The 25,694-nt window shown below is 42.5% G+C and overlaps 1 protein-coding gene across 1 annotated transcript in view; it reads left to right on the top strand.

Annotated features, from left to right (window-relative positions):
- Window positions 1-11,651: 11,651 nt before the first annotated feature.
- LOC134602696 (fatty acid hydroxylase domain-containing protein 2-like) overlaps window positions 11,652-25,694 on the top strand; it is a 36,991-nt gene continuing 22,948 nt past the window's right edge. Inside the window, exon 1 of the mRNA XM_063447845.1 lies at window positions 11,652-11,755. The gene's annotated coding sequence lies outside the window, so the exon portion shown is untranslated. The remainder of the gene's footprint in view (window positions 11,756-25,694) is intronic.

The raw sequence follows: 25,694 nt of genomic DNA, 5'->3' as shown, positions 1-25,694 counted from the left end.
GCAGCACCTTAAAGTGTACTTAGCCCAAAAATGTATTTCTACTTTTTGAAGGGTTAAAGGGGAATGTCTCCCAATTAATTAAATTACCACCCAATTTCAGGGTCTGCATTCAATTGAAAGAACAAATTTCTATCTTGAAGTTTACGCAATCTATCCTTGGTTATATCACTTCCAGGAAGGACTTACAGTGAGTGTGGACAGCCCTGAATGCGAGCCAGAGATAGCAAAGCCGGTAGCAGTGGCGTACACACAATCCATGGGGCCTCAGTGTGAAACTGATCTGTCCCCCCCCCATCCCCGATCCATGCCCCCCCCCCCCAGACACATACATACAGACATACAGAGACACATACACACATACAGACACACATACAGACAGACACACACATACATACAGACACACATGCATACAGACACCTCCACTCCAGACAGACACACACATATATACAGACACACACACCCCGACAGACATACACACAGACACTTACATACAGAGACACACACATATAAACAGACACACACACAGACACATACACACACATACAGTCTGTATGCATGTGTGTCTCTGTATGTGTGTGTGTCTCTGTATGTATGTGTGTGTGTGTGTGTGTGTGTCTCTGTGTGTATGTGTCTGTATGTATGATACAGACACATACATACAGAGACATACACAGACACACACACACACACACACACACAAACACATACAGAGACACACACAGACAGACACACACACATTTACAAAATGTTTAAGTCACCCTCCTGTTTCCTACCTTTTGCAGGAGGGTGACTTTCCCTGGGGTCCAGTGGGGGCTCAGCCTGATGGGAGTCAGAGCTCCCACTCTGACTTCCTCCTCCTTCCTCCCGCATGGCTTTCTGATAGCTGGGAGGAGTGACCGGGGCAGTCACTTCCTCCCAGCTCTGTCTGATGTCATCACAGGGGGTCCGGTCACGCTGTTAAAGCGCCCAGCGCTGACCGAGCCCCCTGAAAATCCATATCCATCCGGTGGCCCTAACATTCATGTACATTGAATATTATATCCTATTAAGGAATGTTTTAAGTATTTTTAATTCCATGCATGTCATAGAGGTTTTTGCACACATTTTACACAACACTTTACATAAATTGCACTTTATAAGAAGTTTTGTAGCACAGAGTGTAGTGCACGTTCTGAATAAATTATGCACACAAAGTTTGCACTATACCTGTTACACTCACATAATTACGTGGTTTAAGAAATATATATTTAAAAGTATTTTTATTGTCTTAAAGACAGCGCACCTTACAATATTTTATTTATACTGTGAGTGTGTGTCTAAAATGCGTTTACATGCCATTCATAACAGAGATGGATATTCTGGTACTATTTCTCTCACCATTCTCCCTTTAGGCATCTGCATACACACACACACACTGCTAAATACACACAGACTGCTGAACACACACACACACACACAGACTGTTGAATATATACAGAAACTGCTGAATACACACACAGATGCTGCTGAATACACAAACAGATACTGCTAAATACTCACACACACTGCTGAATACACATAGACAGGCTGCTGAATACCAGACATCCCAAGTCTCTCGGTAGTTCCGGGAGACTCCCACATGTTGAGTGCGGCTCCCTGATACCTGCAAGTAATACACAATATCCCGGAAATCTCACACAAAATCTCATGTGTGTGTGAGTGATTTCCATTATATTGTGTATGATTTGTGCCCCCAAACACACCCATATTACCCACTAATCAGGGGCGCGGTCAGGTGCCAGCCCTTTAAGAACCGTCCAAGCCCTTGTGATATCAGCCGGCAGGGAGGAAGTGACAGCTACACACACTGACACTCAGATACACAGTGGACCCAGGCCAATTCGGGACTCATTCCTTTCGGATTGGCACGGCTACGGAAGCGGCGAGACTGGGTTTGGGTGATGATCGGGTAAAAAGGATCGACAGGTGGGAGTCGCTGAGGTTCAGGTCTTACGTCAGGCCAGACAAGTTGTAGGTCCCACCGTTTTGTCACCCGCCAGGGGGACTCCGATAACGTGAGCCACCCATTCCAATGTCCTCAATCCCCTGCGGCATTCCTCCAATCCGGGAGGCCCGACACATAGGAAGTCATCCAGATAATGGACTACCATCCTAGTGCCCACTTCCAGTTTCACCACCCATTCCAGAAACGTGCTAAATTTCTCAAAGTATGCGCACGATATGGAGCACCCCATGGGCAAACATAAATCCATGTAGTACTCCCCCTCGAAGTGACAACCCAGCAAGTGATGGCACTTCGGGTGAATTGGTAAAAGGCGAAAAGCCGCCTCTACGTCCGCCTTAGCCAACAACGACCCACGTCCAAAGGGCCTTGTCAATGTCGTCATTAACGGACGACCCCTTGGGGTAGGACAGGTGATGAATCAGGCGGTACTTGCCGGGCTCCTTCTTGGGTACCACCCCCAACGGTGAAGTTAGGTAAGGGAGGCTCCCTGAATGGCCCCGCCACCCTGCCCAACTGAACCTCCTTAAGCAACTCTTCCCTGACCACCCCCGGAAATTCCCCGGCCATCTTGCTGACAACCGGCAGAGGAGACAAAGAAAAAAGCCACACAAATCCTGCCACAACAACAGGTAAGTGCAACTTTAGATTAAAGTGATCCTTATATCTAAAATGGCCACTACCTATACTCCCCTTATAACTCCACCCCACTCCATATCCTTAGGCCCATCCCTAACCACTGACCCTTAGATGGCCTGTCTCCTGGCAATGTCAAGGCCCACTCCCCTTAGCTACGCTGCTCCATGGGCTACAGGTGGCTGGTTCTGATATTGTAGGCCTTTATCCTCACAGAAAACTACCGGAAATTGTATTGTCGGTATTTTTGCAATATCGTCACTGGCCACACAGTATCTACTACCGGCTGTGCTGGTAAAATACCCCCCAGGTGGCAATCCTAACCCCCGTAAGAAATACTCCTTCATCTATGTGTACATCAATCAAAATTTCTGACTTTATAGGTAGAGCAGGAATATCTGGACATTGTAAATCAATGATTAGCTTTCTATGTATGAAAACTGTTACTTTTGAAAGCTATAGCATTAGGAATACAAACCTGTATCAATAACACTATAGTGTCCTTTAGCCATAAACGTATGTTTTATTGTGCAGGATTAAGAGGACACGTATTTCTAATGTTAGACTTTCCCTCTTCCTGATTACTTTTATGGGCCCCATAAAATAAAATAAAATTGACTTAAACCTTTTATTTCACACTGCGCCAATGTGGATGCAGCCACTGCTATTGCAGGACAATAATATAATCGCTGTCAGAGTGGCAGCCACTAGAGGTATCCTTAGCAATAACTGTAAATACTGCCTTTTCACAGAAAGGACAGTGATTACAAATCAGAGGCTGCAGGGGCAGGCTCTTTGTACCAGAACCACAATATTGAGCTGTAGTTGTTCTGGTGTGTAGAGTTTTTCTCTAAGTGGTGTTTGGTTATTGTCTTTATGATTATGATGATTGTCTTTATTTTTATTTAATGGATCACTATAGTGTCAGGAAAACAAACTTGTTTTCCTGGCACTATAAAATCCTTAGGTACCCCCCTCCCTCAGGGCCCCCCTCCCGCTGGGCTGAAGGGGTTGAAACCCCTTAAGTCACTTACCTTTATCTAGCGTCGGGCTCCCTCGGTGCCGGTGACCTCTCCTTCCCCTCTGACGTCAGCTCCCGAGTGGAGCCGAATGCGCATGCACAACCAGAGCCGCGCGCGCATTAAAAACGTTCTGCGTGCTCAATGCAATTTTCGCATTGCGCGTTGAGGAAACGCCTCTAGCGGCTGTCAGTAAGACTGCTATGTTTACAGCTGCAGGGTTAAAACCTGGGGGAGCTGGCACCCAGACCACTTCATTGAGCTGAAGTGGTCCGGGTGACTATGGTGTCCCTTTAATGTATATATTTTAAGAAGCTCATTTGACATAACCAGATGTAATATACTGAAATTAGTAATAGCAGCAGATTATGTTTTGATTGATGTTACTTTTTTATTTTTTAAGAGTATATTCAGTAAACAGGCAGTTGTGGTGAGTTGTCAACTGACTTACAAAAATATATTCTAGTCATGCTGGAACAAAACCCAAGATCAGCTGTTTTACCCTAAATTTTGCAGACCAGTTGTCAACTTACTTTGTATTAAATAAATCAATGCAACTGTTATCTTAACCTTGAGTTACATTGTTTGGATATAAAGATATAAAACCGCAGATTACATGTGGCAGATAGTTGATTTTGCAGAGAGTTCATTTTTTATCTACAGTACATGAGTACATGTAAAATATTAGGAGACTATTATGCAATTCTCAACTTTTACATTAGTAAATATCCCCTCTATGGTGAACTTTGATCGAGGCTGTTCAACTCTGCCCCTGACCACAGTCTCCCATAGAAAAATATTTTTGTTGTACCGTGAATTATACAGTATTTTTTTTTTAACAATTCTTTTAAAAGATATGGTGTGTTTTTATTGCATTTTGCTATTTGTGTATCAATATGTTCACCCATCCGGTATATTAAGAGTTAAGGAATTTATTTTTGCAGATATTTTGAAAGTATATTTAAAAAATAAAATAAAAAAAAATAGTTATGAGTGGGCATATTGTGTGACTGTTCACTGTAGCACATTAATTTGTTCTGATTTGGAGAATGAGGAATGTATGAGCTGCAAGTGTAATTCTGTGACCTTTTCCCTATATTTACTGGGTTGTAAGGACTACTAGACATGATTGGAAGGATTACAGTGAGGAAAAAGGTTGGCACCACCAGTAAACAGAATCCATGTCTGGCAGCGTCTTAAAAAACACATGTCATTCCTTCCTATACATATTTTGTCTCATTTATTATTATATATAATTAGAGAAGGAAATTATCAATACGTGCACATATTATTAAAGGTACAGTCTATGCACTATACAGTTGTAATCAAAATGATTCAACCCCCACTGAAAATTTAGATTTACTGTCAAAATTTACAGACTTTCAGCTGTTTGCAATGAACAAATTAAACAAAAGCAATTGAAATAGCTCAACACAGCAAATGCTTCAGGTGGTTTCCCTATATTCAACTGAAAATGCAACTTATAATGACTACTCCAGTCTCAAAATGATTCAAACCATTCATGGGAAACATCTTTAGAACGTAGTAGAGTACTCTTTGCTGTTATGACCTGCTGTAAACAAGATGCATAGCCAGACAGCTTCTGGCAAGGAATCCTGAGGAACTTTAACCCATTGCTCATGAGTAATGACCTCCAGTCAGTGGCGTACGTACCGCGGTCGCAGGGGTCGCAGCTGCGCCCGGGCCCGGCACACCAGGGGGCCCGGCCGCCCTACGGCCCCCCGCGACCGGGTAGCGGTTGCCACACTTTGCGGCCCCGGCCCGTGCGGCAAAACGCCGGGGTCGCATGTTAAGGGGTCCATCGGGGGGCCCGGTCTGCGCTGAGCGCTTTAAGTGCGCGACCGGGCCCCCTGTGATGACATCATCACTGCTGGGAGGAAGTGACCGCACGTCACTCCTCCCAGCATACTGAGAACCCGCGTGGGAGGAAACTGAAAGGAGGAGGGAGTCAGAGTGGGAACTCTGACTCCCATCAGGCTGAGCCACCACTGGACCCACACATGGTAGGAAACATTTTGTGTATTTGTGTCTGTGTATGTGTGTATGTATGTCTGTGTCTCTGTATGTGTGTATGTCTGTGTCTCTGTATGTGTGTATGTCTGTGTCTCTGTATGTGTGTATGTATGTCTGTGTCTCTGTATGTGTGTATGTATGTCTGTGTCTATGTGTGTATGTGTGTATGTATGTCTGTTTCTCTGTATGTGTGTATGTATGTGTGTATGTATGTCTGTGTCTCTGTATGTGTGTATGTATGTCTGTGTCTATGTGTGTATGTGTGTATGTATGTCTGTCTCTGTATGTATGTATGTATGTGTGTATGTATGTATTTGTCTCTGTATGTGTGTATGTCTGTGTCTCTGTATGTGTGTATGTCTGTGTCTCTGTATGTATATGTGTATGTATGTCTGTGTCTCTGTATGTGTGTATGTATGTCTGTGTCTCTGTATGTGTCTGTGTGTGTCTCTGTATGAATGTGTCTGCGTGTGTGTCTCTGTATGTATGTGTCTGCATGTGTGTATGTATGTATGTGTCTGTCGGGGGTGTGTGTATGTGTTTGTGTCTGTATGTATGTGTCGGGGGGGGAGGGGCCCACAGTCAGGGGAGAGAGGTTCACGGTGGGGGGGGGGGGGGCCCACGGATCAGTTTTGCACCGGGGCCCCATGGAGTGTGTGTACGCCACTGCCTCCAGTTCATTAATATTCTTGGGCTTACGTGCTGCAACCGCCGTCTTCAAATCCCACCAGAGATTTTCTATGGAATTCAAGTCAGATGACTGTGATGGCCAAAGTAGAATTTTCCAGGACTTCTTCTGCAAGTAAGCATTGGTGAAACTTGAGGTATGCTTTGGATTATTGTCTTGTTGGATGGTCCAATGATGCTGTTTTCAGTGTATGCTTCATGTTCTTCCTCCAGACATACCAGTGATCCATTGGGCCAAAAAGTTCCAGTTTAATGTCATCATGCCACAAAACAGAATCCCAAAACTTCTGTGGTTTATTTATATGATTTTGAGCATATCGGAGTCAACTTTACTTGTACCTTTGGGTCAGTAGTGGTGTGCGTCTTGGAGTTATGGCTTGAAAACCTTCTGCGTTTAGAATGCCTTCCTGTGCTCACTGAAACCTCAGTGCCTGTTCCTACAGATCTTGCTGCAGGTCTATTGGAGTCACTCAAGGGTTTTTCACAACCTGCCTTCTCAGAAATCTGGTTGCAGCCATTGAGATTTATAGCTTCCTTTTTCTACCCCATCCAGTGTAACCACTGTTCCTTCAACTTTGAACTTGCAAACTATGCTTCCAACTGTGTTTCTAGTAACCTGCAGTGCATTTATTAGCCTTTTGTATCTTGTTTCTTGTTTTTGAAGGGTGATGATCTCTTCTTTTAACCCCTTAAGGACCGGACTTTTTTTGCGATGTTGTACATTTGCGACCAGGCATCTTTTTGACACTTTTGTGGTGGTTGTGTTTAGCTGTAATTTTCCGCTCTCTCATTTACTGTTCCCATACAAATTATATATTGTTTTTTTCAGGACAAAAGGGGCTTTCTTTACATACCATTATTTATATAATCTCATGTAATTTAATTTTTAAAAAATGAAAAAATATGATGAAAAATTGAAAAAAATACATGTTTTTTTACTTTTATGTAAAAAATCTTTTACTCATCTACAAAAGCGAATGAAAAAAACTGCTAAATAGATTCAAAATTTTGTCCTGAGTTTAAAAAATACCCAGTGTTTACATGCTTTTTGCTATTTTTTTGCATGTTATAGGGCTATAGGTACAAGTAGGATATTGAGGTTTCAAAACCTATATTTTTAAAATGTATCAATAGTGACATTGTAACACTATTATCTGTCATAAATCGCTAAATAACACCCCACATGTACATATTTTTTTTAAAGTAGACAACCCAGGGTATTCAATATGGGGTATGTCCAGACTTTTTAAGTAGCCACTTAGTCGCAAACACTGGCCAAAGTTAGCGTTCATATTTGTTTGTGTGTGAAAAAAGTAAAAAACTAAATTGAACGCTAATTTTGGCCAGTGTTTGTGACTAAGTGGTTACTAAAAAAGACTGGACATACACCATTTGCAATACCTTGGGTTGTCTACTTTTGCAAATGGTATGCCATCATGGGGGTAATTCTCATTCCTGGGCTACCATACGCTCTCAAAGGCAACGTAACCAACCTGGCCATTTTCAATGTAAAAATATGACCCATATATTTGACCCTGTAACTTTCAAAAACGCTATAAAACCTGTACATGGGGGGGTACTGTTATACTCAGGAGACTTTGCTGAACACAAATATTAGTGTTTCAAAACTGGAAAATGTATCACAACAATTATATCATCAGTAAAAGTGCTGTTTGTGTGTGAAAAATGCAAAAAAGTCACTTTCACTGACAATATCATCGCTGTGATATGTTTTACTGTTTTGAATCACTAATATTTGTGTTCAGCGAAGTCTCCCGAGTAAAACAGTACCCCCCATGTACAGGTTTTAGGGTGTCGTAGAACGTTACAGGGTAAAATACAGTGATAGCAAATTAAATTCTCTGAACTTTCGGCCTGGGTTGGCAGGCAGGTCCCTTAAATTGCAATCAATAAAATAACTTAATTATGTAAAAATATTACATAAATACGCACGTAGAATTTAAATATATATGCATATTTATATATTTGAAGTCTACGTGTATATTTATATAATTATTTATGTAATTTTGTATATGGACATATGAATAGTTCGTATTCTTTTTATTTATTTATATATACATAGATATATATACAATTTCATTCTAAGTGTATTTTGATATAAATATATATATATTAATATCAAAATACAGTTAGAATAAAATTTCGTATAGATATATAATTTTTTTAAAATTTTTATTATTATTTTTAATTTTTTTAGTTTAATTTAAATTACTTATTATTTGTAGTTTATAATAATATATACACAATATATATAGTTATTATATATATTATATATATACACGTGTGTAATTTAATTATAAGTGTATTTTTATATTAATATATGTACATATTAATATAAAAATACACTTAGTATGACATTATATATATGATATTTAGACGTATATTATATATATATAATATACGTCTATATATCATATATATATACACACATATATAATTATAATTTTTATTTATTAACTTTAAACTTTATTTTTTTTATGATTTTACACTAAGCAGGGAGACTGCCTGTCAGCACAGACAGTCCCCCTGCAGGCAGAGACATGGACACCTATTGTGACCATGTGGTCGCCCTGTTGGGCGATCACATGGCCACAGGGGTCCTAATCCGCCATGGGGAGACTGTCTGGGCTGCAGGCAGTCTCCCCACAACGGGAGCACCGCCGATCGCCGCCGGGGGAACGACGGCGATCGGGTAAGTACATTGGACCGTTAGGACGGTTCAGGACCGTCCTCGGTCGGCAATGCAAAAATGCCGATGACGGTCCTGAACCGTCCTCGGTCCTTAAGGGGTTATCTTTGTGAAGTATTGTTTTGACTTCAGTTATTTCAAGTGTTCCAGCTCAAGCACACCTGGTGCAATTAATGAAGCTCTTGATTAGTTGCATCAGGTGTGCTTGAGACAATACCCGTTTTACATATTTGTGCTGTTGTGAGGGATTCTATTTAGGGGGGTGAATAATTTTGAGACTGGAGAAGTCATAATAAGTTGCATTTTTAGTTAAATTTGGGAAAACCACATGAAGCATTCATTGTTTTGAGCTATTTCAATTGCTTTTGTTTGACTTGTTCTTTGCAAACAGCCAAAACTGTAAATTTTGACAGTAAACCTGATTTTCAATGAAGGTTGAATAATTGTGATTACAACTGTATAGCTTACAGCCTGTTGAAATGGATACATTGCTAGTAGGCTAGAAGTGCCATTCCCGGTTTCATGTCGAACTCTTTTCAAGTGGTTTTTGCGTCGCAATTTTTTTTATTTTAATTTTTTGAATTTCTTTTCTTTTGTGCAAGTTTTTTTTTCCATTTTATGAATTCAACAGAATTATGTATTTTTATTTGGCTTTATTTGAGGGGGTGACTAGGGTCTTGGGGAGGGGGGGTAATTTCTACATTTGTAAATTTCTACATTTAGCCCCAACCTGTCACCCATAGTCACTTGGGCCCCCACCCGCCACCCATGGGTGGTGGCTGGAGGGGAGACAATAGGTCCCCACCCTATTGTAACTTTTGCCCCCACCTGCCGCTCATGGGTGGGGGGTAGATAATAGGTCCCCCCCATTGTAACTTAAGGGCCCCCACCCGATACGCATGGGTGGGAGCAGGGTGTGTGGAAAATGGGTCCCCCCTGTTGTATTTTAGGTCCCCACCTGCTGCACATGGGTGGGGGCCAGAGGGAGTGGACAATAGGTTCTCCCCCATTGTAACTTAAGGGCCCCCACCCGCTGCTCATGGATGGGGGACAGTGGGGCTGGGAGTAGGTCCTCCCCCCATTGTAATCTCATGGCCCCCACCTGCCGCTCATGGGTGGGGGCCGAGGGAAGACACTAGGTCTCCCGTTTAGTCTGGTGGTCCCCACTCTTGGTGCATGAGTGGGGGCTCCTGTTAATTATTTTTATAGGTGCCCCACTAAGGGGCACTTTATTAAAGTAGTTGGGGGGGGGGTTACAACAGTGAGCAACCAGTTATAGCGAGTAGGGGCAGATTTATTACTAATACTAAGCAATAAGTCTTTCAGCGTTTTAGTAGAGAGCTAATACCGTTGGAATTAGGGAGCTATCAACTCGCGGCACGAATAGGATAGGAGTTTCATACAGTCAAATGAAATTCCGATCCGAACAAAAGTCCTGAATGAACGAACTGTTCTCATTCTGTTAGGATGAAATTCGTTAGTTTCGCCAGCGTTCGAACGCCGAATGAAGCAGCAGGAGGAAGGTGAGAATTGTGGGAATTTGCTCCTCCCCTGGGTCAAAGCTGGCCAAGCGTCGGAAAAATACGTAAGACAAAATAGTAAAAAATAGTCCCTACTTTGTCTTATGTTTTAAAGAAAACTAGAGCAGACAGGAAAAAATGAATAACAGATCCTGACCGAGGGAGAGAAGAGGAAGCAATTGGGGAAAGGTAAGTTCGGCATGACAGTGCCACTTTAAGGGGTTAAATGGCAGATAATGGAGCACTAAGACCGCATATCTATACACCAAAACTGCTTCATTAAGCTAAAGTTGTTTTGTTGCTTAGAGTATCCCTTTAGCCAACGGTTAAAGAAGCATTAGGCATATTTGAAATAATCATGCAATGTATCCAATATACAGTCCATCTCAACCATGGAACCCGATTACTTGCATTTTACAATTACCTGTTACATGGGTTTTTTCTAAGCATAAGTATATATATACTTATATATATATATATATATATATATATATATTTTAGCCAGTCTAAAGCATTTTTCTCCCTATTGGATACATTTAGGTTAACATATTCAGACGCTTATTTGATGTATTTGTTAGCAAGATTAATATTTTGTTCTTATGTTTAAGCCTTCTTAGCATACAAATCCTTTTTTTTTTTTTTGCAATAAAATTCCTGAATCAAATGCGATTAGTTTTTCAAGTGAAATTCTGAATGGTAAAATGTCAGGCAGTCATTCCAGCTGCCCCATCCTCTCTTTTCCTTTGCAGCCAATGAACAGAATGTTTTCAGGGTTATGTCACTTTAAAGGAAGTACCCGGAAGAAAAAAAAACATTTTGCATCTTGTCATGTTTACATGTTGACAGTAATATCCTAATACATTCAGGACTAATAACATGTAAGGAACACCCCCTAATACTAGTGTTGAAGGAGTTAAGAACACTGCACCACATGTATCTTATTTCTTTGTTGTAGTTGGGATACTGGAGCTGTATCTTTAAGAGGTGTTTCAGAAACTAGAACTGAATGCACTTTGGCTTAGTATTACAAAGAGGTGGAGTCTCAGTCAGCTCTAGAGGCAGTCTGCTCTTTATGACAATAAAGAGTAGAGAATTAGCCTGATGCCTGTTACAGTGAAGACAGAAGACAGAGAGAGCAGGTAGAGAGGTAAGGACTTAAGATCCTGGGGACCAGGGGGTGGACAGTGGACATAGACATTAAATAAATCACAACTTGTTATTCCAAGGGCATCCAACAGCTGAGGAAGAAGGAAACTTAACATTTCTTACTGGAGGAAGCTGTAAAGATATGCAAGAGCAACCCATTGCTTGCTCTGGTGTTCTTCTTTACGAGGCTGCGTGGGGGGTTTAATTGTTAGTTCGGTGCTGTATTTTCTCTTACGGTTCAAGCACCCTGTTCTCATTAATATTAAAATAATACATATTCGTAAAGCTCTAGCGATTTACGGCTTTCTTTATACAGAGCTTGAGATGTTTCAGTCACTTTGTATACTAACCTGCTAAATGTTTAGATCATTTAAATAATTGTTAGACTGATTTATTGAAGCAGTACACTTTGTTTTACTTTTTGAATTTAAATAAGTACTAAAGATATATATTTTTTTTCGTGCATCGAGAGATTTTTTACTTAGGTTTCCAGTAAGAATATTTTGGTGCACACACCACTGCGCATGCATAATAGTCTTGTACATAAAAGAACGCGTTTTGTGAGTTCTAATATTCTTCACCTGTTCAGTTTTGTCTGGTAAGTCAAGTGAGTATGCCGTTTCTCTGAGTACGCCGTTATAACGTGCCCATCTCTTTACACAGCACTCTCTGCCATCACGTGCAACTGTGTTAATGAGGGGGATTGGGGTAAATACAAACAGTTGGTGGGAAAGAGATCTGTGCAGGTAAACTGGGTAGGAGGGAATTTCTCTCCTCAACACTGATTTTCAAATACAAACCTGCATTCACACACAATATTACTGCACACAAATATACACCTCCATTAAGACACATTTATGCTACTCACAAGTAAAACCCTGCGTTTATACTCCTTTTTGCTTCTCATAAATAGAACTCTATATTCAGAGTCGACATCAGAAGGGTACAGGTATAACTCCTGTAACACTCAATGAGCAACCAATAATACATGGAAGGTGTATACTGATGCTCTCAGCCAATCACTGCTGCCTAAGCAGAAGCATAGCATGAGGTGCTGCAGCGCAGGCCGCAGGAGGAAGGGCAAGTTTGCGGAAACACATATTCGGGGTTAAACTGTTCTAAAACGGTTTAACAACCTGAGGTAAGGCGACGCCAATGACCCCTCACTTTATAACTGTAGCAGTACTTACCCTCTCCAGGGGCCGGCCGGGGTCCTCTCTTCCCGCCGCGCGCGTTCCTGCTCCTGCACGAGCCACGCGCGGCTCATCCGACGGCGAGATCAGGAAGGCGGGCAGTGACCGCGAGAAGCGGTCACGTGTCCCGCCTGCCTCTAAGAGCGTGCCGCGTGTCTCGGGCGCGCTCTTAAAGGGACAGTGGGAGACAAAATTTAAAACAGTCTCCCATTGGCCCCTGTCATGCCACATTCCCCATACACTCACGTTTTGTTGGCGTGGATATGACAGGGGCCAATCAAAGTGAACTCTAGAGTATTTATACTCACCTGTTTCCTTAGTACCTTGCCCTATCATGGTTTCTGTTCAGCTCCCTTTAGTGCTTGTATCGTTCAGTTGGTTTTTTGGTGCTTGACCTTGGCTTCGTTCCTGACTCCGCTTTCTCTTTATCCTTGCTTGTCTGCCGGTTTGCTCTCCTGTGTACCAGTCCCTGGCTTGTTCTACTTTACGCTGTCTCTCGGTTCCCTTGACCTCGGCTTGTTCTGGACTCTGTCTTTTCTTGTACTCGTCTAAGTCCGGCCATTCTAAGACGTATCTTGATTCTAAGACGTATCTTGTTTTCTTGCCTCTAGACTATCTGGACTATTCTTGCGTGTTGGGGTATATTACCGTGACATAACGATAGGGCCATGGACCCCGCAAGTTTAGGACAACAGATGGCCACTCATGAGGCTAGATTTGCAGAACAGGACCACCGTATGGATCAAATGGCTCAAGCCATCCAGACACTTTTATCCAGAACAGCTCCGGTACCTGTACCTGCGCCTCCTGTAACCCCTGTACCAGACACAGCTAATATGCCTAATGCTTCAGCACATCTAACCCCGCCACCTAGGTATGGAGGGGATGCTAAGACATGTAGGGGATTCCTTAATCAAGTGGAATTCCACTTTGAAATGTATCCACGTTCATTTCCCACTGATAGATCTAAGGTGGGTTTTCTTATGCACCAGCTTACTGATAAAGCACTTGAGTGGGCAAATCCTATTTGGGAGGCTAATGGGCCTATGGTACATGATTTCAATAGCTTCCTCATGGCTTTTCGTAGAACATTTGACACGACTAAAAGGTCAAAGAATGCCGCCAGGGCGTTAATGAGAATTAAGCAAGGATCTAAATCTGTAGCCGATTATGCTATTCAGTTCCGTACCTTTGCTTCACAGGTAGATTGGACTAACAATGGGCTTACTACTGCGTTCATGGAAGGCCTATCTGAAACTATGTTGGATGAGGTAGCAGCTAAGGACCTTCCTGTACCCTTAGAGGACCTTATTGACTATCTCATCGATATAGATAACAGGATTCGTGACAGGCTATATACCAAGTCCAGAAATAGACGGTTTGTCCCCTTTAATTCACCTAGAGCTGAGACTCCCGAGGGATCTAAAGGGTCAGAGGAGGAACACCCATGCAGTTAGGGGTTGCTAAACTTACTGACGCCGAAAAGCTTTATAGGAGAAAAGAGGGACTTTGCCTTTATTGTGGTAGGAGGGGCTATATGAGACAAGAATGTCCCGTGCGTCCGGAAAACTATCGCACCTAAGACCGTATAGAGGACAGGCCTTGGGTGTGACATCAGAGCCCTCACATTTGCCTCTTAATAAATTGCTTCTCCCTGTTTCCCTGCACCTTGGTAGAAACTGCATAGCAGGGAATATACTAGCCCTGGTTGATTCTGGAGCGGCCGAAAACTTTATAGATTCCGGTTTTGTTAAGGAAAATAACATACCCACTAGAGAGAAGGAGACACCCTTGGCCGTTGAGGCCATAGATGGTAGACCATTATGCTCTCCAGTTATCACACATGAAACTGTACCATTACATATGTCTACAGGGGTGTTACACTCTGAAACCATTCGGTTTCAGATCATTACTTCTCCTTCCTCTCACCTCGTGTTAGGGTATCCTTGGTTGCGTACTCATAATCCCAATCTTGACTGGGAGTCAGGACAAATAGTATCTTGGAGTGATGCTTGCCAAGAGTCTTGTATTGTTAAAATCACCCCTTTGAATTCTACTAATATTCCTCCTGTGTCTACTGTTATACCCCCTTAGTACTTGTCTCTTAAATCTGTTTTTGATAAAAGGGAGGCTGAAAAGTTGCCACCTCACAGACCTTATGACTGTGCTATTAATTTACTACCTGGTGCTATGCCTCCCAAAGGGAGAATATATCCTTTGTCTCCTCAAGAGAATCTTGTTATGGAGGAATATATTAAAGAATCTTTACTAAAGGGATTTATAAGAAGATCCTCTTCCCCGGCAGGGGCTGGGTTCTTCTTTGTATCCAAGAAAGATGGCGAATTAAGGCCTTGTATTGACTATAGGGGCCTTAATAAAATCACCGTCAAAAATGCGTACCCCATACCTTTGATCACAGAACTATTTGATAGGCTTAAACATGCCACGGTTTTTACTAAATTGGACCTTAGGGGTGCTTACAATCTCATACGTATCAAAAAGGATCACGAATGGAAGACCACATTCAATACCAGGAGTGGTCATTACGAATATACTGTGATGCCCTTTGGTCTTTGTAACGCCCCAGCAGTTTTTCAAGAATTTATTAATGATGTCCTACGTCAGTACATACACACATTCGTAATAGTATACTTGGACGACATATTAATTTATTCAACTGATTTACAGACTCATCACATGCATGTTAAATTAGTGTTGAGGACTCTTCTTGTTAACGGTCTATATTGTAAACTCGAAAAATTTTAATTTGATCAATCAGAAGTCCAATTCTTGGGTTATATAATCTCTGCAAAGGGTTTTCGTATGGATCCCAAGAAACTTTCTGCCATTGAATGGCCTCTACCTCAGGGTTTGAAAGCCATTCAGCGTTTTCTGGGTTTTTCAAATTATTATAGGCGCTTTATTAAAGGGTTTTCTGCCATTGTAGCACCTATAACCAGAATGACCAAAAAGGATGGTAATACTCATGTCTGGAAACCAGAAGCGCTTGAGGCCTTTGAATTCCTGAAGGCTTCATTCGCTTCTGCCCCTATTTTACAGCATCCTGTCCCTTCCTTACCCTTTATTCTTGAAGTTGATGCTTCTGATATAGGGGTAGGTGCTGTCTTGTCTCAAAGAGATTCACCTGAAAAGCCATTGCACCCTTGTGGCTTCTTTTCCAGACAGATGTCCAAAGCAGAAAATAATTATGATGTAGGCATTCGCGAACTCCTTGCTATCATTTTGGCACTCAAGGAATGGAGACATCTACTAGAAGGTACTAAGGATCCCATCTTCATTTTTACGGATCACAAAAACCTTTCCTACCTTAGTGAAGCAAAAAAGATTGTCTTCTAGGCAAGCCAGGTGGTCTCTGTTTTTATCTTGTTTCAATTACATAATCACATACAGACCAGGTGATCGTAACACTAAAGCAGACGCTCTGTCCAGACAGTTTGAAACTGTTGACAAACTAGAAATTGATGTTACCCCTGTCATTCCCCCCGACAGAATAATAGCTACTACTGTTCTATCTATTTATTCTTCCCTCTTACAAGCTATACAGGCTAAACAAAACATGGCACCTGGAGAGAGGCCTGCTGATAAACTATTCGTTGATGTCCCCGAGAGGCGGGTATTTCTAAAACATTATCAGCAGTTTCTAGATATTTCTGGTGGACTTCCTTGCACAAGGACGTCACCGATTACGTACATGCTTGTACTACTTGTGCCAGTATGAAGTCCTCCCACAGAGTTCCTTGTGGGTTGTTGCATCCGTTGCCCATACCCGAGAGGCCTTGGTCCAATCTATCCATGGATTTTATTGTTGAATTGCCCCCTTCGAATGGTAAAACTGTCATCCTGATGATAGTGGATCGTTTTTCTAAGATGGCTCATTTTGTGTCTCTTGTCAAGTTGCCCTCATCCAAGGAACTTGCCTCTGTCTTCGCCAGGGAGGTGTTTCGGTTGCATGGTATTCCCACTTCGATCGTGTCCGATAGGGGTAGCCAGTTTATTTCCAGATTCTGGAAAGCATTTTGTTCAGAGATGGGTATTTCTCTCTCGTTTTCTTCCGCTTACCACCCCCAGTCTAATGGAGCTGCTGAACGTGCCAACCAATCACTAGAGTAGTATCTTCGTTGTTTTGTATCCCACCATCAGAACAATTGGGCTGACCTTCTTCCTTGGGCTGAGTTTGCTCGTAATAACGCTGCTCATGAATCCTCCGGTAAGAGCCCTTTTTACGTTATTTATGGCCGGCATCCCGTGGTTCTTCCAGCTGCATTCTCCTTACAGAGCATGCCAGCTCTGGATGAACATTTGGCTGGTTTACGTACTACTTGGGAGCAGGTTCAGTTTTCTTTGGTGGATTCCGCTGCTCGCCAGAAGGTTCAGGCAGACAAGCATCGCAGGGCGGCTCCATCCTATGCCGTGGGGGACCGGGTTTGGATTTCCACTCGCAATATTCGCCTTCGTGTGCCTTCTATGAAGTTGGCTCCTCGTTTTATTGGTCCTTTTCGTATCTTACATGTGGTTAATCCTGTTTCGTATGCCTTGGATCTTCCTAGGAATCTACGCATTCCTAACGTATTTCATACCTCCTTGTTAAAACCCCTCCTGTGCAACCGTTATACCCGGCATGTTCCTCCTCCCCCTCCAGTTTCTGTGGAGGGCCATGAGGAATTTGAAGTGGCCGCTATACTCGACTCTCGTTTTCTTCGGGGTCGCCTCCAATATCTGGTGCATTGGAAGGGCTATGGGCCTGAGGAACGCAGTTGGATTTCCGCTGACGCTGTTCACGCTCCTCGCCTTGTGCGTTCTTTCCATTCTCGCTTTCCTGCCAGGCCTGGTCCTCCCCGCCCGGTGGGCGTGTCTTCAGGGGGGGTACTGTAGCAGTACTTACCCTCTCCAGGGGCCGGCCGCGGTCCTCTCTTCCCGCCGCGCGCGGTCCTGCTCCTGCACGAGCCACGCGTGGCTTATCCGACGGCGAGATCAGGAAGGCGGGCAGTGACCATGAGAAGCGGTCACGTGTCCTGCCTGCCTCTAAGAGCGTGCCGCGTGTCTCGGGCGTGCTCTTAAAGGGACAGTGGGAGACGAAATTTAAAACAGTCTCCCATTGGCCCCTGTCATGCCACATTCCCCATAAACTCACGTTTTGGGGGCGTGGATATGACAGGGGCCAATCAAAGTGAACTCTAGAGTTTTTATACTCACCTGTTTCCTTAGTACCTTGCCCTATCGTGGTTTCTGTTCAGTTCCCTTTAGTGCTTGTATCGTTCAGTTGGTTTTTTGATGCTTTACCTTGGCTTTGTTCCTGACTCCGCTTTCTCTTTATCCTTGCTTGTCTATCTGCCGGTTTGCTCTCCTGTGTACCAGTCCCTGGCTTGTTCTACTTTACGCTGTCTCTCGGTTCCCTTGACCTCGGCTTGTTCTGGACTCTGTCTTTTCTTGTACTGGTCTAAGTCCGGACATTCTAAGGTCCGGTAAGACGTATCTTGTTTTCTTGCCTCTAGACTATCTGGACTATTCTTGCGTGTTGGGGTATATTACCGTGACAATAACAAATTTGTTAAGGAGGAGGAAGTGCAAACTGGCATTGGAAACATGTATTCAGAGTTAAACGGTTCAAAAATGGTTTAGCAGCCTGAGGTAAGGCTCATGGACCCCTCACCTCATCAAATTTGTTGAGATGTTTTAAGGTAAGGGATCCTTTTAATGTAGGACAATGACCATGGACACCAGACCTCATAACATCTTTATTGGATTAGAGGGGTTCTCTATCCTCAATTCCCCCCCCCCCCCCATTTAAGTATGTTTCAACACAGGATTTTTTATTTTTTTTTAATATGATCCTGGGCTTGCCTGTGTATTTCTGTCTTCTGAGCCTAGCGACTCTCTCATATTAGATTCCTTTTAAGAAAAATGCATTTTTATTTGCTTACGTTTAGGCTGATCAATCGATTACCACAATGTAGAAAGATAACGTCGATAATGATATGTAGCCATCTCAAATATATTGAGACTCGACATGTCAAATGATAATCTCATAATGGTTTTGTGCTACAACTCCCATAATACTCTGTCAGCCTTAGGCTTGAAGAACAATATGAGAGTTATAACCAAAAAGTCCAGATAACAGAAAACCCATGATTTAGCTCTGTATACATAGATAAAGTGTACAGGAATCAAACCACTATGTACAGTGTATCGAAAATTGTCTCTGTCGTGCACTAAGTAAATATAAAACTATTAATATTGTGTGAATTGAAATATTTTAATTTTGAAAGCAGCCAAATTTTGTACCTGGATACCATTGCAGCTTAATTAAACCAGGTCAAATTCTGATCACAGTTTGACTTCCTAATGTGGAAATATCCTTGTACTTATCTCTACAGGACACCATTTTATTTTATGAATAGTGAATGACTGTTTTCAAAACTTGTTTATGTGTTTTTTTATGGGCATAGTATTAAAGTGACACTGTAGTCACCAGAACAACTACAGCTTATTGAATTTATTCTGGTAGAGTAGAATCATTACCTTCAGGCTTTTTGCTGTAAACACCGTCCTTTCAGAGAAAATGCAGTGTTTACATTACAGCCTAGTGATAACTTCCCTGGCCACTCCTCAGATAGCTGTTAGAGATCCTTCTTGGGTTATGGCTGCCTAAAATGCATCCAAACATTCAGTATCTCCTTCCTCTCCATGCAGACACTGAACTTTCCTCATAGAGATTCATTGATACAATTCATCTCTATGAAGAGATGCTGATTGGCCAGGGCTGTGTTTTAGCACTATAGGGTCAGGAATACACATTTGTGTTCCTGACCCCATAGTGCTCCTTTAATGTAAAAAATGTGATAGAGAGGGAAAAAAGGCAAAACTGGAAGCTTAAAGGGGCAATCTAAGCAACATAGCTATTGCCTTGTTTCCACTGAGCGGTATGGTTTGGGTTGGTACAGTTCGGAAGGGTTAGAATAATCCAGCCTCCTCAGGTTAACGTTTCCACTGCAAGTCGGATCACCAGGGGGCATGCGGGATTTAGACCAAGTGCCTAGCGTGTCATTTGTCGTGAGCATTGACGTTTTCCTGTCCGCCAATCAATGGATTGTATAGTGTGACGTGAGTAGCTCCGCCCTAACTGCACCATACCATTTCCTATGGACCTACATCTGAAGGGGGCCCAGGAATGGTCCAGTTTGGTTTGGTTGTATGGTCCACTTTCATAATGGAAACACTCAAAATAGCGTACCAGACCGCACCGACCCGAATGCTCAGTGGAAACGGGCATATAACTACCGTTGTAGTGGTACCAGTGCTAGTAGGCTTTAGGTCCTGATCCCTGTTTCTGTGTCAAACTATTTTGGAGCGGTCTGACATAAAATACAGTGCCCTAGGCTCCTGTGGTCCTGCAACTGCCAAATTTTTTGCCAAAATTTACACTTCTGCATTAATAATGTACATTTTGTCCATATTTGGATGGCGGTATTAGGTTGAGAACATCAGCTCCATGGAATTGATATATTTGCACTCATCACTGAGTGTCCCACATATGAGAAAAACACTAAATTTTACTAATTACGTAACAGTTGTCCTAGACTTACCTGCAGCTGGCGCCTGCTCCGCTCCCCTCAGGCAGAGCAGGCAGAATGCACCGTGCCTCCTCACTGCTCCTGTTCTCAGCCTGAACGCAAGGAATAAAAGACTTACCTTCTGTCCGGCGAACTGCTCCAATCTGCTGGTTCACGTGCAAAACTGCAGGCTCCTGCAAAGAAGTTAGGACACTGCCCGCTCTCAGTGAGCATCCTTAAATAAATGTGAAAATAATGACATCATGCCCTTAAAGGGACCACGTCATCTAGGCTTCCCCATGCTCTTTGGAGTCGCAGAGGTGACATGGACCAAGTAGAACACATGTTGAACCAATTTAAAGCCTGTTGGGTACCTCTGGTATATCAGTCTGCCCCCGATGCCTGTATTAATGCTTAACCTTGTCTAGATCCTACTAGATCCAGGTAGAGGATAATGAATACCTCTAACCAGAAGCTGCGTGGGCACAGTACATATAGTGAGAAGAAGGACAGGGTTACTGTGTTAACCCTCTGTGTCACCCAGTGTGGAGAGCCCCCCAAATGTATGCTACTGGTCTTTTTCTCCCTCTACTCAGTCTGTCTGTAACATTAATTTTACAAATATTGATCATATTTACCCCTATCCAGAGCAAGATGCAACGAACGCACTTGTTCCCGCCTTGAATCTTCTAACGTACTCCCAAGTGTCCCTACCAAATACATGTATTGCTCCACTTTAATCTGTAATGAATGCTGAACATCTGTCTTATCTGTCTAACTGATACTCTCACATCTCACCATTTTGCAAGTCCTTAGTGTGGCTTCCCATAACCTTCTGACAAAACACTTTACAATTGCTCTGCTCATTATATTTCTTTAACATTTTTTTTTCTGTTCACTCTGTTGTGTGAACGATTACACACAAGGCCATACCCTCTAGTGACAGTGGTGTCCAGGGACAGATTTTACCACTTGGAAACTCCAGTTAGGACCGAAGGTATGAGGTAGTGACGGGCCGACCACAATAATGCAGTAATGGGACCGTTGTGGACATCAGCAAATGTCTCCAACTGGCTCAGGCACCATTTTGTGGGACTCATAAAGCTTACTGAGTTGTTAGTGCCTACTTTAGCTATAGGACCCAGTGTTCCAAGTTAGGCAGTTTTATTTAGTCTATTCTGAAACTCTGGAGGCAGGGATAGACACATACATCCTGGCCCCTTTACATAATGAACCCTTGCTGAGATTGACTAGTAAATTTTTGCTGTCAAAAAATGTCAATACTTAAAGGAACACTATAGTCACCTAAATTACTTTAGCTAAATAAAGCAGTTTTAGTGTATAGATCATTTCCCTGCAATTTCACTGCTCAATTCACTGTCATTTAGGAGTTAAATCACTTTGTTTCTGTTTATGCAGCCCTAGCCACACCTCCCCTGGCTATGATTGACAGAGCCTGCATAAAAAAACTGGTTTCACTTTCAAACAGATGTAATTTACCTTAAATAATTGTATCTCAATCTCTAAATTGAACTTTAATCACATACAGGAGGCTCTTGCAGGGTCTAGCTAGCTATTAACATAGCAGGGGATAAGAAAATCTTCATTAAACAGAACTTGCAATAAAGAAAGCCTAAATAGGGCTCTTTTTACAGGAAGTGTTTATGGAAGGCTGTGCAAGTCAGATGCAGGGAGGTGTGACTAGGGTTCATAAACAAAGGGATTTAACTCCTAAATGGCAGAGGATTGAGCAGTGAGACCGCAGGGGCATGCTCTATACACCAAAACTGCATCATTAAGCAAAAGTTGTTCAGGTGACTATAGTGTCCCTTTAAGGCAAGTATTAGACTGGAGGCAGAGACAATAGGGGGAGATTTGTGGTTTAGAGGAAGAAACACCAGTGGTGAGTAGGATTTTGATGAGAGACAAGTAAGGGATGGAAGGACATATGCAAGAGAAGAACAATTAACAGAGGGTATTGGGGAAACAATGGTGTTGGGTAGAGTTTGAGACAGAACAAGTGTGGGGAGATGGGTTGGAGAGATAGCGGAGTGGGGACATTTCAGTAGTGGGGGATAGGGGTAGATATAGTGAGACAAAAATCTCAGTAACTTCCATATAAATTAACCATCAGGCATTCACTCAGCTACATACCCTATAGAGGCAATATCCATATGTACATTGTACTTGTTGTACAGTTACCTCCTGATAAGATTGCTTAGTGAATAAATGTCACATGACGTAAGCTTCCCTACACTACAGCCAAAGTATTTGGTCATTATTAGCAAACCTGAGAGAACTGATGAATATATATGTACTGTAGCCATTACAAAGCTGTTTCATTATATCACTGATTTCAGGCTTTTTTTTCATTCCGCAAGTTTTTTTCACATTTTTCAGAACAAGTAGAACATTCTCCTTTATCTATTCAGTTAAATCTTTTTCCCAAGGGAACACAAGAAATGTGTTTTATATTGTGAGTCTCATTACTCAGCCAAGCCTCAGGCAATCACACTATTCCTTGTTTGACTTTATCAGGGTTATTCACTAGTGATAATTGTCGGGAATTCAAAGTGGATTTAAAATTTAAGGCCACAAAAGCTGAATGGGAAGCATAGTTGACTTAGAAAATTGGCTATTTAGGCATTTGTAAAATTCACTTTTAATTCACAATAATTGGGGGGCGGAGCCAACTGTAGAATAGAGCAGACATGTTTCCCTGAGCTCCGACCCTAGCTCACTCAGATAACGGATTTAACCATGAAAACTGGTACCTACCTGAGCAAACTACCCAACACCGATAGTGGGAAGGAAAAACACAAAACCTAAGGCTGATAAGGTCCTAACAAGCCAAGATATCGGTGAACTCTTGCGGGGTTTACAAAGAGCCACATGGGACAAGATGGCGCTAGTAGAGGATGAGTCCTCATATACCTCGGAGGGCATCCCTTTCGACTCGTGTGAGGGGGCACTCCTCAATCCACCAACGAGACCTACTGGTAGGCAACTTACCTCTGCCAAACCGGTCAGGGATGTCCAGCTGAAAGACATGCTTGCGGAGCTCAGAGCCAATAGATCGGCAGACATGGCCTACTTTAAAACCGCCATTGAAAGTGCCACCTCTCAGATTACTCTGCAGGAGGCCGCCTCGTGCACCCAAGACTCCAGGCTCACAGAGTGGATGTCATAGAGGACCAAAAACGTTGCTATAACCTTAAAATCCATGGAGTCCCGGGCTCGATAGGTCTCTCTGACTTACCACATTATCTACGAAGACTGCTCAGCACTCTGTTGCCGCCGAAGCAGGCCAAAGCGATGAAGCTGGATGACATGTTCCGTCTGCCAAAACCACCTGTAGCACCAACAGCTGCTTATGCTGACCTTATAAGCAGATTCCAATCACTATCTGACAAAGCCCTGCTGCTCACAGCCGCTCAGGGGAAGACCCCACTACACTTTGAGGGCTCATCTCTGTTGCTGTTCCCTGATCTTACTTGCAGCACCATAGAATGGCGCAGGTCACTACGACCGCTACTACAGCTCCTTCAATCAAAAGAAATCTTGTACGGATGGGGAATACCGAAGCTGCTCCTATTCACCCACATGGGCACCACCTACCGAGCACAGAGCTACACTGAACTGGAATCTCATCTGAACAAGCTGGGCTTCAGAGAGCCACAGAGAGTAGCCGGACTGAGACTGACACACCTGGACCATCATGGAGTTCACTACCCGCACGGCTCTGCACCAGTGAGAGTAACCTGAAGGCTATGCTTTGGCAAGTCACCTTCCCTACACGTGGATGACCGCCAGGTTCCATCCATTTCCACCACCGAAGATCACTATGGCTCATGAGCTTCAGCTTCAGCTTTTTAAAAAATGTTCTCTGTTCCTATAATGTTTATTTTTGCATTATTTTTTTAAAGTTTTCTGGTACTTTTCTGATATATTGAATACTCACCCTTATTTAGTTATTAGAAGTGACAGGGGGTATCACTCTCCCATGCTGGCTCCTAGGAAGCCACATATCGGGGCATGATTTGCATTGGTATTATGTGAAACTCCCTTCCTGACCCCGGTAATGATACAAAATCAGATGCTTATTTATGGTACCGGGAAGAAGGTAATTCCCTACAGGGATGTAATAGACCTAGCGACCCCAGCATTACTTTTGTACCTTTCAGGTACCCTTGGGGTAATACTAGTAAGAGTCTTATATAGACATACTTATCGATTTTTCTTTTACATTTTTATTTTGTTGTCATTTACTGCTACATAAGCCAAGTCGGCTCCTCAGACATATGTGATGTCCCCCTCTCTGTTCAGATATTAGAAGTAAATGACAGTACCTTGTGATGTTTGGACATGCAGGCTGAGATATCTAATTATTCTGTTCCTATGTGGTTTTACACAACTTTAAACATAAAACAACAGTGCAGTATGCTTTGACTTCTTATGCAAACTATCATTGTTTATTATCGATGTACCTATGCTTACTCATACCATTACCAAGCTATGTAATCACTAGTGCACTGTCAAAATAAACCATTAAAAAAAAAATCACAATAATTCCCGCTTTAGTATATAAACTTGTATGTGTTTTTTGTTTTCTTTCATTAGATTTTTTCATGTTACAATTAGTGTAGTACTCACTGATATTGAGGTACTTTGACGCAGTGTTGGGCTTAAACACAGTAGGGCCATATTGTTTTTACTTAATCACTGGCCTAGGAGTTCTCAAGCAAGCTGGCAGACAGAGAAATACATACCGCACCTCCTGTTTATCCATTTGTATATCATATTCCAAAAGGCAAGAAATATTGTTTTAATCTGATTTTGATAAGACGTGTAGCAGATGTCTTCAATGTTCTGAGTGAAATGTGAGTGAAAATCTAGAGAGGGACAGTATGTTTGAGATAAACACAGCAATATAATATAAAGGTTATCCGAGGTTTGTTTATTTTTCTGCAAAGTGTATTCCATGTCATTGAATGCAGCTGTCACTTTACGATGCATACCTCCCAACTCCCTCAGGGGCTCCAAAGTCACAGACCTAGGGACTCCCAAGTGCCCCTATTTAGGAGGGACAACCCCTATTTTGGATCCAAATCCCTGTGTCCCTCTTTTTTATCCTAATGGCCCTTTTTTCTAGAAAATCCATGTTGGTGTGTCTGAC

The sequence above is a fragment of the Pelobates fuscus genome, chromosome 3 (assembly GCF_036172605.1).
Source record: "Pelobates fuscus isolate aPelFus1 chromosome 3, aPelFus1.pri, whole genome shotgun sequence".
Lineage (NCBI taxonomy): Eukaryota > Metazoa > Chordata > Amphibia > Anura > Pelobatidae > Pelobates > Pelobates fuscus.
This window is presented reverse-complemented; position numbering and strand designations above follow the sequence as displayed.